Below are 13,311 nucleotides of genomic sequence, written 5' to 3'. Positions count from 1 at the left end.
TCTACCCAGAGATAGACTCAGATTCCACAGGGTAAGGGCTTGATCCAGGAAGACTGCCCCCCATACACACACACACACACACACACACACACACACCACTCAGATGCCAGGCACAAGCTGAAGTTGTCACCTGTGCTTCTGACCAACCAACCATAGATTGAAAGCTCCTATAACCTCCTCCTTGGGATCAATTAATTTGCTAGAGCAGCTCTCAGAACTCAGGATAAGAGTTTACTTACCTTTACCAGTTCATTCTAAAAGGATATGATAATGGATGCAGATGAACATCCAGATGGAAGAGATGCGTAAGATGAGGTATGTGGCAAGGGGCACAGAGCTTCCCTGTCCTGTCCAGGTGTGCATCTGTCCCACAACCTCCATGATAGCCAACAAAGAGGCTCTCCAAACTCTACCTTTTGCTGATTTTGTGGGGGCTTCATCATGTAGATGTGATCAATCATTAACTCTATTTTCAGGCCTTCTCCCTTCTCAAGAGAAGCAGAGTGGGCCTGAGCATTCCACATTTCTAATGATGACTCAGGCTTTCCTGTGACTAGCCCTCAGCCAGGAGCCATCCTGGAGCCATCCAAGGGCCCACCCAGAGTCACACATTATGTGATGTTCCTGTCACCCAGGAAATTACAAGAGTTTCAAGAGTCCTGTGCCGGGAACCAGAGGCAGAGCCCAATATATATTTTCCATGGTCTCACAAACACACCCGAATGCACAAAAACTTTCCCAGAAGTGTGCAGCTCACAGATAGCTTTAGGAAAATCGTATTCCTAAACATCAACATCCATGTACAGTAGCCTCCCCCATATCCACAGAGGATCCATTTCAAGACCCCCCAGTTGGGTGTCTGAAACAATGGTTAGTACCAAACCATAGATAAACCGTTTTTTTCCTATACATACATACTTATGATAAAGTTTAACTTATAACTAATGCATAGTAAGAAATTAACAAGAATGATAATAAAATAGGACAGTGGAACAATATACTATGATGGAAGTTTGGTGAAGGTGGTCTCTCTCTTTCTTGAAATATCTTCCTGTACTGCACTCCCCCTACGTCCTGCAATGATGTGTGATGATGAAATGCCCGTGCGAGGAGATGAAGGGAGAATGACACAGGCATGAGGGAGCGTTAGGCTACTATGGACCTTCTGACCACACGGCAGAGGGAGGATCATCTGCTTCTGGACCACCGTTGACCGCAGGTAACTTAAGTTACAGAAAGCAAAACCTTGGATCAGGGGGGACCTGTGTGTTTACTTGTTGATGTGTCTTTGCTTAGGGGCACCTGCAGGTTGGGAGATCCTGATTTTCCATGTCCGTTCCTAACTGTCCCTCTTGCATTTTACAGAAGAAAGATATCCTCCGTCTCTAATCTTAACCACACTGCGTTGTCCAGGGGCTCACAAAACTCCGGGCTGCCTGGCAAAGAGGCGGTTTGACAGCTCGTGCTGCTTTGGTGTTGGTGTCAGTGCAGAGAAAGCCAGGGGTTCGAAGGGTCGGGTCACACCGTATGTTTGCAACTCAGGTATTTTTCCAAGCACTTGCTTTCAAAGAAATTGAAGGATGACCTTTTTGAGCTGTAAACTGCTCATGAAAAACCATTTTTGATGACCGCATTCTCTAATGGAGTTCAAAGAGTTGAAGGACTTTGCTGTAACCAAATATCTTCCACTTCATATACTTATTTATGTGAACAATTTTCTCAGGGCTCATATAAAAAAAAGGAATAAAATTTATACTAGCCCTATCTCATTATAGGAATAAGTATATTTACTTACTCAGGGCTATATGAATGTATGTTTTTTTAATCTCAGCTACTCATTAAGAGATACCTTTCAGGACTGTTCCTGCACCTCTGACCCCTTGCCCTGGGATACCCTAAGGGCCTTCTGCTACTGAGATCCCTTCTGGCAGGTTCTGTGGATATAAGAGAAGCACTTACTTACTGTACTGTCCCCTTTCCTGGGAATGCATACACTGGCTCCTAAGCTGGCTTGATTTACAGGCAACCCTCTGTGGTTCTCCTCTGCTATTTCATATAGCCCAGCTGAATTAATGAAAGGAAAAGGCCATTTTTTCCCTGGAAAATGTGGTATTAGTGGATTACTGAACCCTCAGAACTTGGTTAATTACAAACACAAAAGTTCAATTTTTTTTTACACAATTGTTGCCTTTATTTTTATTTTCTTTAAAGATTTTATTTATTTATTCATGAGAGACACAGAGACACAGGCAGAGGGAGAAGCAGGCTCCCCGCGGGGAGCCTGATGCAGGACTAGATCCCCGGACCCTGGGATCATGACCTGAGCCAAAAGCAGATGCTCAACCGCCTCACCCAGGCATCCCCAATCGTTGCCTTTAAAGATACTCTGTCAATACCCTGTCCTACAACTTTTGGGTCACTTCGGGCTTTTAAAAAGTCAGATCTAGTGGAGTCTAAAATGAAGTCTCACATACATGTTAGTGATGGACCTGTATTATTCTTTTGAAACTTCCTCTCTCTCACTAAATAGTTCATTAAGACAAGCACCTTTCACTGGTCATTCCACTCTCAGATGAGGCCACAAGTGCTTAATGCAGTGGTTTTCAAAACATTTGTCGATGCTCCCACACCCACAAAATGTTGCAAACTTTGGAACTCTCGTGCTTAAAAAAACCTGACATCTAAAATGTTTTATCATTGATATAATTTGAGGCAAATGATGCAATTCCATTGTAGTATAAATATTGGTACTTAAAAATAATGTTATTATATTACTCTTTTAAATATATTCACCGAACTACAAATACCATAATTATGTTACAACCACCATCACCCATTTGCAATACATGGAAAAACTCTTCTCTAGTGGTGGGACAGTTTGCAGTGTCCTTTTGCCTCCTTGAACTTGTATTTCCACTGCATTTCTCCAGTAGAATTTTATCCTATTATCTTGTTACGCTTGAAGTTTTATTAACCACTCTATCATAATTTCCTATGGTAAAAATATGCATATAAGTTGAAATGTTTAGATTTCCTCTGTCTTTAAGACTGAAAAGGTTAAAAATTTATCCCAGAGTGAGTTATCAAATATTAGGATCCACATGATTGAAACAGGATACACATATTAAAATTTTTAATAAATATTAGACATAAAGCATGCAATTTTACTGGAAATATATATATATATACACACACACACATTTTAAGAACTTATTAATTTATTTATGAGAGACACAGAGACATAGGCAGAAGGAAAAGCAGGCTCCCTGCGGTGAACCTGATGTAGGACTCGATCCCAGGACCCCAGGATCATGGCCTGAGCCAAAGGCAGATACTAAACCACTAAGCCACCCAGGTGCCCTCGGAATTATATTTCAGAGAGCTTCCAACGTCTTCCCCAGCACCATCCTAACCCTGGTGCCTGTGGGCAGCAAAGTAAATGCCAGGAGAGGAGTTTCTTTCTCTTTGGGGAATGGAACTGAGTGGTGGCCGGTGTGGAACCAACTTGGGCCAGAACGGCTGTGCCTCAGTCCTGTCCGAGAGGCCCCCTTCTTCCGTGGATCACTTAACCTCTTTGAGTCTCCAATTCCTGTCTTTGTACCCTGGAGATATTAGAACACACGCCCTGTTTCCGGTGCAGAGCTATAGAAAATTTCATCTCAGGGAATGTATAAATGCTTTGCATGCAGCAAAAACAAAATACAAGTGTTAATTACTCTTATTCATAAGGGAGGGAATGCTCTTTCTGAAATGTTGACCCGGAAGCTCAGAATTTAAATAGTGGTTTGATAATTACAATGCCAGTTTCATCTGACCTGTCTGGTATCACTTTAGGCTTGTTGGCATCTGAGATATTAAAATAAATGTATTTTTCTGAAGAAAAATAAGTGTCCTTGAGGGATCCTTGAATTAAAAACTTAAAATACAATGAAAAGGATTCTTATAAGCCTAAATGATGCAATGTTCATCTCAGGAGAAGTTAGTTCTCAGCCCCCAGGCTGGGGCCTGCGTTCCAGAAGGAAGGCAAATCACCACCAGACAACCAGGGATGAATTTGTGAGTCACAGAATCACACCCCATGTGCATACAGCCAGACAGCTTCTGGTTTTGAGGACTTTTCATCCTAGCTTCTTGGAAAAAAGAGAGAGAGATCTACAGAGTAAACAGACACAAGGAAATAAGCAAGTAAGGGAAGAAGGGGAAAAAAAAGGTACAAAAATGCAGCGTGTTTGAAGTCTCCCCATCTTGATTCCATCAGTTCAATCCCCAGGAGCACACACAAAGTGAGGGGGCGTGTTTGTCGTCCGGCCCTGGCGGGTCTGCAGGGAGGTGGAGGTGGAGGTGAGGTGGGGCTTGCCCTCCGATGACAGATCCTAGACTCAGCTCCACTTTGAAGTTGACCTGAACGATCCTTTCATCAAGTTCTCAGTATCACTGTGGCTATAATTTCAACTTGAAACAGGAACAAAGTGTTTTTACTATTGAGTAAATCCTCTGTTGGAAGAGCAGAGTCTCCCTGTGCAGATGGTGTCTCTGCTTCTCTTCTGGGTGGTGCATGTAGCCTCCACTTTTCACACACAAAGTTTGGGAACCCGGCACTCTGTCGAGCAAGTCAACAAACCGTCCACCAGGACTGGCCATGGCGTCTACACAGCGATAGTACCTCTCCTAACATTCTCCTTCATCCCCTCCTTTCTTCCTTGCTTCTTTTCTTGCTTCCTTATAAAAATAATTCTTCAGTCTTTTGTTTTCATATTTATCATCGAAGTCGTTTAGGGTTTTGTAAAACATAGAGATTCTTGGTGTCCTATCCCAGATGACACAATCAGAATCTCTGGAGAGAGAATAATAAACCAGCACATCTCTGTTTGGGCAGATTGTGTCATGGCTGCTGACTGGTTGCCCTGGGGTCAGGGGTCCACGCAGGGACACGGAGCTGTGGCCAGGGTGGGTGGGCTTCGGGAGGCACATGGGGTCACTTCAGAGTTGTGACGGTGGCAAACTCCATAGTGCATGTTTGTTACAGTGCTCCCTCCAGTCCATGCTCTTCTCGCCACCAGGGAATTTTAAAAATATATCCTAATCAGGTCATGCTCACTCCAGCCTCAAATCCTTTAGCTGATCTCCTAACTTTTTAGATAAGGATCAAAATCCTTAATGTGGCTTACATGAAGAGAGAGAGATAGGAAAAGGATTTTTTTTTTTAAAGATTTACTTATTTTAGAGAAAGAGGTGGGGGTGGAGGGGCACAGGGAGAGGGAGAATCTCAAGATTTCCTGCTGAGCATGGAGCCCAATGTGGGGCTCGATCCCAGGACCCCAAGATCATAACCTGAGCCAAAATCAAGGGCTGGATGCTTAACCGACTGAGCCCCCCAGGTGCCCCTTGGAACAGATTTTTTTTTTTTTTTTTAAATGGGAAAAACTAATAGCAGAACTGAGTACCTGGGGACCTGGGTTCTGGTTTGGATCCTGCATAATTTATCAGTCCTGTGATTTCTGACCTCAGTTACCTCACTGTAAAATTATATGGTTGGATGAGATGATCTCTAACTCTCTCAGCTTTAAGATATTTCTTGGATCTGCGCCACTATTTGAAGGACAGGAAGTAATTCCAGAGTACGGGATAGGATTTGGTTGGAACAACCTGGCTCATGAGTATGTTCACCTTATATTAATTGATGAGAAGTGAAAGTGAAACAATCAGTGGTAATAAAGGACCCTCTGTGCAAGATCTTGACCAAATCTTGATGTCATAGACTACAAACAAAACAAACATGCTCCTTCTGGCTTATAATGACACAATCAAATGGTTCTAATGAAAATTAGGATTCTGAGACTGTCCTTTTCAAGAAATAATTCTAAAGCCTGCTTATGAGCATGTCCAGGTCTTAGTTCAGTGAGCACATGGCAAGCGCTGAAATAATTCAGTCCCAAACAAACTGTGAGAATTGGTATAAATGGAAATGATGTGAAACTAACTACCAAGAGAAAATGAAAAGTTTCTATGGATGACTGGTCACATTGCAGCTCTTAATAGTCATCTGCAGTAGATGAAATAGTGTGTCAACAATTCATTGGTTGGATGATTATAATGACTCTTGTAAATTGATGAAGAGACTTGAATTGCAATTTTTAAAGCAAGTTCAGAAATACTTCATTCACTTCCAGTAGGCAATGTGTTTGTCCCTGAGGTCAAAGATGGCATCCATCACTTTGACATACTTGGGTCTTTAACCAATTCAAACTAATCCACAGCAGTAGACGGAGGCCAGTTGTTGGATGGAAGATTGCTCAAAGACTCTTTCATCTGCTACCCCACTTGTATCGGCCATCTACCTTCCAGTTTCCTCAATGTGCTAAAATGCCCTTCTCTTCTGCGTGCCAGACTTTCTCTCTCATCATTCAATCATTTTGCCTTCACCAAGAATGCTGTCCTTTATTAGACGGGTAGGGGCTGAAAACTTCTGATTCCTAGTGTTTAATTAACCATTCCATCTTCCCTGCTGCCATATCATCCTATAAATACCACTATGATAAGACACAGAGTATGAGTTTTGTCTGTCTGCCCCCCTAGATTGGATATTTCTTTAGAGCAGACATCATCACTCACATGTTTATATCCCCCACATCTCCCACAATACCCAACATGTTACTTGTAAATACTTGGAGAAGAAGAACTATAGTGATGACTTGGCAGGGCAAGTGTTAGTTACCATCTCATAAGGATTTTTATTCTAATTTATTTTATAACAGTTAAAATACTACATATCGACAATGAAAATATAGCAGAATGTAATACAGCTTGAATATTAGTGATTGAAACAGAAAAATGTTATGTAAGACATACTTTGAATGTGCTTAAGGAAGAGAAAACAAACTGGTTTAAATAGAGAGGGTGAGGAAGGGTCTTCTGAAAAGAGATCTTGAGAGATTCTAGTTGTTCCCACCTCTATCCAAATCAGGTTACATTTCAAAGCATATGGCCTTCTTTTTCCTAGATTTGCCCATCTTATGTGTTCCCATTATATGTAGGATAATTTACAGGCTGACAAGGTAGGTTGGAGGAGGCATAGAAGATTGCCTTGAGGTATTTGAGCAAGTTGGAAGGAGGGAGGAGGGAAGTTGTTATGGGTTGAAATGTGCCCCCCCAAATTCATCAGTTGAGGTCCTAAGAATGCCTTTATCTGGAAATAATGCCATCGATGTAATTAATTAAGATGAGGTCTTTAGGGGTATCTGGGGGGGGGGGGCTCAGTCGGTTAAGCATTATCTCTTCAGCTCAGGTCATGACCCGAGGTCCTGGAAGGAGCCTCGAGTCAAGCTCTCTGTTCAGTGGAGAGTCTACTCTCAACATGCTGTCTCTCTCCCTTTGCCCCTCCCTACTCTTACTCTCTCTCTCTCTCTCTCTGTCTCTCAAATAAATAAATAAAATCTTAAAAAAAAAGAAAAAGAAAAAAAAAGATGAGGCCTTTAGCGTGGCCTCTGATCCAACATGACTGTGTCTCATCTTTAAAAAGGGAAATTTGAACACGCATACAAGAAGAACACCATGTGGACATGAAGATGGCCATCTGCAAGCCAAGTGGAGAGTCCTGGGACAAATCCTTCCCTCACTGACTTCAGAAGGAACACTTGCTGACAACTTGACTTCAGACTTTTGGCCTCCAGAACTGTGAGACAACAAATTTCTGTCGTTGAAGCCAGTTTGTGGTGCTTCGTTACAGCAATCCTAGCAAATTAAACTAGGAATGAAAGAGAATGTGTGTATACATGTTAAAGAATAATCTCCTAAAATGGAATGAACTGGATTGTGAACTGTGAAACGTGAAATAGGTATGGGGAAGGATGGCTGGTCAAAGACGTCCTGAGGAAGGAGAGGACATTGAGCAGTTCCTGGTGCCAGCCAGCAGATGGTGTTGTTGATTGGAACAGCTCTCAGGTAGGGGAGACAACCGGTGGGTCTTTCCAATGTGTCAGGGGCTTGCAAGTGGAGTAGCCAGCAGTGGTAATTGCTGGACATGCAGACAACTGCTAAGCTGTATTCAGCATCCTCTGTGATTCCTGGAAGACTGCAAACAGGGACCTGTGGGAAATATTCCTGGTGGTTATAACCAGAGGGGTGAGCAGTATGGTATGTGAGCATGGAATTAAAACTTTTGCTACATCGGACTACAGTGCAGACTTTTAGAGGATTTGTCACTGTGGCTGTGCCATTCTCTTTGCATAGCATCTTATGCAAAGTTAGAAAATAGCCATTCTTTGTGATAATAATTTTTTCCTTTTAAGCCTACTAAAAAGAGGCATCGTTTTTTCCTTAAACATTACATTTTTATTTTTTTAAAGATTTATTTATTTATTCATGAGAGACACAGAGAGAAAGAGGCAGAGAGATAGGCAGGAGAAGCAGGGTCCTCTCCGGGAGCCCGATGTAGGACTCCATCCCAGATCCCAGGATCACGCCCTGAGCCGAAGGCAGACGCTCAACTGCTGAGCTACCTGGGCATCCCAAACATTACATTTTTAAGCCAATAGTATGTGCAAAGACTATATTTACATCTACTTAAGTCTTTGAGACATGCTTTTATTTACTTCTTTGAATATTATTAACTGCCATTTTAACATAGAAACTTCAATATCTACATTAAAAAAGAATCCAACAGTGACCAAGAAATAGTGTTTATAAAATACTTTTGCACAGAGCCCTGTGGTGTCATCATCATAGACCTTATAGCCTATTATACAGATGAGAAAACTGAGATTCCTAGAGTGTAAGCACAAATAGAAAGTAGCAGAAGAAAACCCCAAATGTAGTCTGTCCAACCCCTGGTTCAACATGCTGTCTCATTGATTAAATGTTTGAGGATTTAAGGAATTGTTAAAATTGCAAATCGAAACCACAATGAGATATCCCTGCGCCTGTCAGAATGGCTATTATCAAAAAGACAAGAAATAGTAAGTGGTAATGAGGATGCAGAGAAAAGAATCCTGTGTGCTGTGGATGGGAATGTAAATTGGTTCAGCCACTATGGAAAACAGTATGGAAGCTCCTCAAGAATTTAAAAGTAGAACTACTGTATAAGCCAGCAATTAATTCTACTTTGCAATATATATCTGAAGGAAATGGAAACACTGAATAGAAAATATATCTGCACCCCCACATTCACTGCAGCATTACAACAGCCAAGACATAGAAACAAGCTGAGTGTCCATCAGTGGATGGATGGATGAAGATATTGTGACACGTATGCATATGTACACACACATATCTACGATGGGATATTATTCGCCCATAAAAAAAGAGGAAACCCTGCCATTTGTAACATGGAAGGACATTGGGAGTCTTATACTAAATGAAATAAGACACAAAAAGGCAAATACTGTATGATGTCACATATGTGTGAAATCTAAAAACAAATATAAAAACTGAATTCAAAGTAACAAAGAGCAGATTGGTGGTTACTAGAGGTAGAGGGCAGAGGGAAGGCAAAATGGGTGAAGGGGGTCAAAGGTACAAACTTCCAGTTAGGAAGTTAATAAGTCATGGGGCTATCACGTAAAGCATGGTGACTACAATTAATTATATTGTGTTGTATATTTGAAAGGCACTACGAGAGTAGATCTCAAAAGCCCTCACCACAAGAAAAGATTTTGTGACAATGAAGAAAAACTTTGAGAAACTGTTAATAGAAAATTATACCACAGGGTTTAATGTCCTCCAGTTTTGTTTTAATGATCGAACTACGTGCTTTTTGTCAAGATATTTATCATAAAGAGCCTGTGAAATTTTAATAGAAATCCAATTGTTGCTTATATAATTAGCTCTGAGTAGAAAAAAAAAAGGAGACTGTTGAGAGTGCACAGAACAGGTTTGAATCTCTCTAGTTTGGGCAAGTTACTTAAAGTCATCAAACTACCATTTCCCTAACTGTCAAAAAGAAACTGTAATACTTGGCCTCAGAAGCTTTCAAAAAATAAGACACATTAAGTATTTAATGTAGTTCCTGGAACCAAATAGTTCTTCATAAATGGTAGCTCCATAATTCATTACAAATAAGAGAGTCACTGGAGGTCTAGCATGCGAAGAACATGTTTTCTCTCAAGCAAATGATGAGGATCAAGGTCAAAGTCCTAATGTGCAGCCATGGACTGACTTCACACCCACACAGGGCTGCTGGGCAGTCAGGGAGCATGCTCACTTCCCACTTCTTAGAACTAAATGGAGTAAGAACATTCCTCTGCCTCGAAGGGGCACATTTCTGTCCAGCTTGTCATGTGGCAGGCACTTCTTGGGGCTTTGTGCCCTGCACTAAGTGGGAGTTTTGAATGTAGGAAGCAAGAACAGTTTGCTATAAAGATCCCTGCTGTAAAAAAAAAAAAAAAAAAAAAAAAAAAAAAAAAAAAATTCCCTGCTGTGGATCGGAGGAGGTTATTTTACCGTAAAAGGAGCAAATTACATGACTTCTTTAATGTCATCCAGATGATTTTCTCCTTCTCATTTTTGAAGCTTTGCTTACAATTCCACAGCATTTCTTAGCAGCACGGGCTTAACTTGGCACTATCCATGGCTTCACCCGTCGTAAACAATGCTTGCGGGGCATGAGCTTTCTGGCTGTGCATTTTAATTTCAGAATTCCATTTTATATGAACCCCTTACATATGGATGAATGCTATGTGGTTTACAAAGTGTTTAATGGTCTTTAGTTCACAGAATTTTCGAGCAGATGTATTGACTAGAGGTTGGCCAGACGTATTCTGTAAAGGCCCAGGTAGTAAATATTTTTGGTTTTACAGGCTGTGCAGTTCCTATATGTTGTAACTACTCAGCTCTGCCCTCATAGCAGGAAAGCAGCCCTAGACAATATGCAAACAGATGGGCATGGCTGTGTGTCAATAAAACTTTATTTATGGACACTGAAATTTGAAATTTGTTTCCTTTTCACGTGATGCAAAATAATTTTAGGATTTTTTTTCCTTAGCTCACAGACTATACAAAAAAAGTCACAATTTGTCTATCTTTGCATTAGAAGATTATAGTCAGAATCAGTGTGAGACCTGCTAGAAGCCTTACAGAGCTTCTCAAGGCCCCTCCTTTCTAGCTGAGATTCTGGAGCACAGAGAAATTAAATACTTTCCCCAAAGTCATACAGCTGGTGAGTTATAGAGACAAAACTATTATCCCCATATCCTGATTAAAAAAAAAAAAAATCAGGTTTTTCAAAAACCACAGCATTCTCCAATAATTGCCATGACTTACACACTTCCATGCAAGCCTCTATGATGAACTTGTAATTAAGCTGTGGGCATAAATGTCTGTCTCCACATTAGCTCTTCTGACCTCAATGGGAGAGACTTGGACTCTGTATGATGACTTCTTCAGCTGTTGCTTGTGGCCTGCTATTCAGGTCAAAGACAACAAGTGAGACCTCTCTCTCATGACTCAAACTGCCACTTAAGTTAAATAGTAGACTTTTTGAGCTAAAAGGGTCCCTCAAGATTTTCTTGGCTCACATCGTAACATTATATGGGGGAAATTAAGATCTAGAGAACCTAAATGTACTACCCAAGACCACTCACTTCCAGAAGCTAGGTCTTTGGACTCCTAGGACAGATCTGTTTCGATGGCACCCTAGTGCCTGACATAATAGTTTATGTAAAAACATGCTATCATTCATAATTAAAGCATGACTTTTGTGTTAAAGTCCAGAGACCAAATATAATAATTACCACTGATTGCCAACTCATTATTCTATATTAGGCACTATACCAGGCACACATGTACATTGCAGAATGTAATCCTTTCCTAATTTACCTCCACTTTTTGGATCAGGAAGCTGAGGCTTGAAGAGTTTCCAATAATTTACTCATGTTCCATAGCTAACACGTGATAGAGCCACAGCTCAAATCTACTTTTCTCCTTTCCGATCCACTATCTGCAGTGGAATCGCGTCCAAGATTCAGATTTTCGTGAAAACCCTTTCATGAAAGGGAAGATCACCACTCTTGAGGCTGAACTCTCCGATACAATAGAGAATGTAAAGGCCAAGATTCAGGATAAGGGAGGGATTCCTCCTTTAATCAGCAGACTCATCTTTGCTGGAAGATGGGCGTCCTTTGTCTACTACAACATTCAAAAGTAATCTACTCTTGTGTTGAGACTTCGTGGTGGTGCTAAGAAGAGGAAGAAGTCTTACCCCACTCCCAAGAAGAATAAATGTAAGAGAATGAAGGTTAAACTGGCCATCATGAAAACTATAAGGTGGATGCAAATGGCAAAACCAGTCGCCTTCGTCGGGAGTGCCCTTCAGATGAACGTGGTGCTGGAGTTTGTGGCTAGCCACTTCGACAGACATTGTTGTCTGACCTATTGCTTCAACAAACCAGAAGACAAGTAATTGTATATGGGTTACTAATACAAGACATGAACTGACAACAACAACAACAAAATCTACTTTTCTCTTTAAATTAAAGTCTGAGCTCTTCATTCTCCATGGCACCTCTGTTGGGTGATTTTGTTTTAAGCCACAGAAATCCAAACCAAAAAAGGCATAAATTAGAGAAGGACTTGGCACAGGGCACTGCAAAAGGGAAGTGTGACTTCAGGGGCCAACCAGTCCAAGTGCCGTGACTCCTGGCTCTGCCTTCCCCGACTTGCTGGCTAAGATCTCCAGCCGGCTTCACGGCTTCACGTAGGCCACTTTGCATTCTCATTCCCAACCAGCAGGGTAAAGGTGAAACTGGATCATGTATGGAACGAACGTCCGGATGCTGGAACTCTGATTGGACCAATCCCTGGACTAGGCCACAGGCCGAAGGCGGAATTAACCCTCAGAGCCCATCCCTAGAGCTAGGGTGGGGTTAATCCACCCCAAAAGATCTGCTATCACACAATGGAGGGAAGGGCTACTGCCTCCATACATGAAAATCTGGGAGGTTTAGAAAAAGAAGGGAAGAATGAATGTTTTGGGGGCAGCCAATGAATTTCTTTACCACCTCCATATCCACTCCACATTTATTTAATGGATACCATCAAAGATGCAAAACTGGCATCATCAACCTTGGCAGTGGTGTACTTGACCACTTGGTAGAAGCCGGTAAGGGGGGAATTGCTCAAGGTACATTGTGTACACCAATCTTAAACACGTTTCTTTGGATACTTGCCTGGATTTTTGGCATTGTTAAAATGAATATGTATCACCCTATGAAGGCAGAACCTTTCCCAAAAGTATTCCGTCTTTTCCTGGTGGCTAAATCTGTACTTTCCTGGGAAAAGAATAAAGGGACTAATAGTGACCCAACCCTAGTCTTGTAT

General features: G+C 41.4%; 1 pseudogene; it reads left to right on the top strand.

The window, feature by feature from the left end:
* Nucleotides 1-280: 280 nt before the first annotated feature.
* Nucleotides 281-12,394, top strand: LOC125753965 (ubiquitin-40S ribosomal protein S27a-like; annotated as a pseudogene).
* Nucleotides 12,395-13,311: the final 917 nt, after the last annotated feature.

The sequence above is a fragment of the Canis lupus genome, chromosome 29, assembly GCF_003254725.2.
Source record: "Canis lupus dingo isolate Sandy chromosome 29, ASM325472v2, whole genome shotgun sequence".
Lineage (NCBI taxonomy): Eukaryota > Metazoa > Chordata > Mammalia > Carnivora > Canidae > Canis > Canis lupus.
This window is presented reverse-complemented; position numbering and strand designations above follow the sequence as displayed.